We start from the raw sequence: 4,003 nt of genomic DNA on the forward strand, positions 1-4,003 counted from the left end.
AATGAGCTCTTGTTGAGCTGTTGAGCCTCTGCCACTGAGTCTGCTCCTGTGAGGATTATCATCAACGAAGATCTCGTCGCATGACGTGTGCTGCGTGTGAATTCGGATGCGATTACCTCCCAATCGTCCGCTAGTTAGCAACACCGTCCGTATAGCTATGAATGGACTTGACCTCAGCCCGTAGGTATTAGTATTTAATTCATATACCTGAACATCGTGTGACGGATCCTCCCTCCAGAGGATTAATTGATATTTCCTATCATCTGGGTGAACAAATGTTTGACGAAACATCATTTTGATGTCAGTAGTGAATACCACTTGATGACGTCGAAAATTTAAAATGATTTTAGTGATATCATTTTGAAGAGGTTGCCAGAGTGAAGGCATTGATTGAGTGACACACCTGTCGCCCTGATCCGTCGAATACAACTCTGATTTTATCTGTGCCTCGTTTGAATTTTTACCGTGATGCGGTATGACAAAATGTTCTGAGTTAAATGAAAATCCGATTTTGACATATGACCGAGAGTTTCGTACTCTCTCATGAAATCTTTATACTTGGAGGCGAAAAGTGCGTCCTTAGACATTTTTCTCTCCAAAGCTCGCAACCTTTTCATTGCAAGCGACCTTGACTCGCCTAATGATGAGACGTGTTGAAAGTAACGGTAACCTGACTATGTATTTGCCGTCAGGCAGACGTTGAGTAGTGGAAATGTACAACCTTTCGCATTCCATGTGATCTGGATGAACTGCAGGCTTCGAAGGCGGCTCCTCGACCTTCCAAAACCGCTCGAGCACCTCCTCGAGTCTAGTGGCGTGCAGGCCGTAGTCCTCCACGGACGTACCCGCTGACTGTGATGACGTCACCGCTGACTGGTGAGTCGAGGTCAATGAACCCATGATGACATGCCCAAAGCATGTCCCGTAGGCTGCTATTCCTGGAACGTGAGTGGAAATCTTTGAACCATCGAGTACATAATTTAATATGTCAGTACCTAAAATGATGTCCACATCTGAGGCTTTGTCAAACTTGCCATCAGCTAATATGATATGTGACAACCGTAATTGATCTTTGAGCTGAGTGTCATATGATGGAATGTTTCCCGTTAGTGAATACATGACTGAAGCTATTGTACTAATAATGGGTACCTGTTTACCTACAGGTTTGATTATTAATTTGACTATTGAACCAGGTACCTTTACCCTTTGCTGACCAATTCCATAAATATTATTACCATTAGACTGTTGGTGTAATTTTAACCTTTGAACTATTGACTGTTTAATTACTGAGACACTCGCCCCGGTGTCGAGTAAGGCCCTAACCTTAAAATAATTGCCATCACCTGATTTCACCATTACTACCGCCGTGGGACAAATGGTGACTGGTAATGACTGTGTCACACCAACAGTGGTAGCATCTCATTGAGGAGATGGTGGAGATTGGGGAGGAATGGGGCTGACCCGCTGCCCATACCTTAGTGCCTGATACTCAGACTGAGCCCACTGTGCCCTTGCCCCTACCGGAGGCCTTGGCCGGTAAGCTGCCATCGCCTGAGCTGATGGAGCTTCCTGGTACAGTGGTTGAGTCACTGGTACATCTGAGTGGCCGCCCTGGCTCGGTTGAGGTGCACACACAAGTGGGTAGCCACCCTGGCCCACGCCTTGTGCATGATGCTGGGGTTGCCTGCCCGGTGACTGACGCTGGGCGATTGCCTACCGTGGCCTAATGTTGACACCACAGGTTGGTCCCTTTCAGGTGATTCCCTAGCCTTAGGAGCTGCCCTGCATTACAAATGAGTGAGTTGTGCTCAGGAGACTTGCAGTGCAGACACCAATTCCGTTGACTGCAGTCCCTAGCATAGTGCAACCTCAAGCACTTAAAACAGTGACCACTACGTTTTGCCCACGCCTTGCGTGCTACTGGTGACATACTTAGAAACACTGCGCATCTATATAATGAGTGGTCCCCACTACAAAATGAACATGATGAAATAGAATTCACCTGATGAACTTGGTGCACTCCGCGTGCTGGCCTGCCACGTGCCCCCGAGGTGGACGCACCCTGCCGTCCTCGTCGTGGTGGTGGCCGGTGGTAGCTTCTCCCTGAAGCCGCTTCTGGTGTTGGTGACACGGCGAGCTGCACCCTGCATTGCTCGTCGAGTACCTCGAGCAGTTGATGAACACTGGGTAGAACTTGATGACACGTCCCATACCGCTGTTCAAATGCTGACCTGATCAATGTTGGCAGCTTCTGTATGATTAAAAACACAATTAAATATGACCATTCGTTAATTGGTTGTTTGAGCTTTTCCAATGCCTGAATAGACTCTCGGAGAGGATCATAGAAATCTGACCTTAACCTCTCAACATTGTTAATGACCGGTAGGTTGGTGATCTGTGACAAGTATGTATCTACCAGCATCCTGTGGTTCTGATACCTATCTGTGAGCAATTTCAGTGCCACTGAATAATTTTGACCATCCATCGGTAGCTGACGTATGAGCGACAGAGCTTCACCTGACAGCGATGCTCGCAAATAAAAATGCTTCTCCGAATCTGAAATGTCCCGTGAATGGACCAAGGATTGAAAGAGATCAAAAAATGACATCCACTCCATTGGCCTGCCGCTAAACTTAGGCAGTTCAATGGAGGCAACTTTGCCATTACCTGGCTATGATGACGTATCCTAGGCTCGTCTGCGGACCCCCTGCCCTCCGATGCCTGCTCCAACTTGACAAGTAACTTATTGATTTCACTGAACTGTGCGTGAATTGTTCCATTTCTCCCTCAGGAATCTCCTCTGAGGGAAAGACCAAGCAACGCCTCATATGCTAGTACGAACTGATTATAATATGAACCGAAATTACGTTTAGCTACTGCCACCGCTGATGTTACCTTGGGCTTCGCTTATTGTACTAGCGAAATCTGTCAGCATGCGATATTTCGACATAAATTGAATCTTGGCATGAATTTTAGGAGGCATATTGACGTAAATGAATAAAGTACTTGATTTGTTTAAATCAAATAAATAACCTCTGAATTCAATGACAAACGATAAATGCTTACACTGAATAACAATAGTCACACCCTGTGAGCTACACTTATTTTAAACTACCTACCTAAAAGTTACCTTTAACAACAATCGACGCGCAATACAACAATAAATCTCACTGTTTGATCAAATTAAACACAACTGTATTTAAACTTAAACCTCACTAAAACAGCATTGTTTACTTATGCCGTAATGATTAACTGATAACGTGAAAATAAGATTATTGATTACAGATAACGATTGTTGATTATTGATAAATAAATGACATTTGACACAATGAACGAATGAATGAGTCAGTTATGCGCTCATCTGACCATAGATAATGCAACTCGCAAGTTGTCCGAATTGATCGGAGTGAAGTGAATGACAATTTATAAAAAACACTTAAAGTCTTTGAATGAATGAATGAGAATGTGATTGACTTGCCGAGTTCCGTCCGTTCTCCGATGATTTGTGTGATGACTTGCTTGCTTGTTTGCTACTTGCAACAAGATGGCGGCGCGAAATTTCTTCCAATGAATGAATATTTCGAGTGTCAATACCTATTGCACTATTTAAACCGCACTTTCACTCACTGCGAAAATGACTTAACGCGCACTGAATTTAATGTCTTAATATTATTAATTCAATTTATTGATAATATGATGTGAAGTATGCGCGCGCGGCGCCCGCCGTGCCGAGATGATAATGAAGTACACGCGCCCTGCGACGTACGTTATCGTGCTGATTCTTTTCTAACGTTCTTCTAACGTTCTGCTCCCCTCATGGGTTCCACCAAAAATGTTGGCAATTCTCGCCCTGAGAACTGCCGGTGGGTTGATTTTGATTAGATGTGCGTGCGCACCCTGCGTCGCTTATACTTAGACCAAACCGCTGGCCTCGCGGGTTCGATGTGCAGGCCGCGCCTTGGTCGTCGCTGATGATGCCGATGTGAAGGCAGACCCTCTCCCG

This window comes from Choristoneura fumiferana, chromosome 29 (genome assembly GCF_025370935.1).
Source record: "Choristoneura fumiferana chromosome 29, NRCan_CFum_1, whole genome shotgun sequence".
Taxonomy (NCBI): Eukaryota; Metazoa; Arthropoda; class Insecta; order Lepidoptera; family Tortricidae; genus Choristoneura; species Choristoneura fumiferana.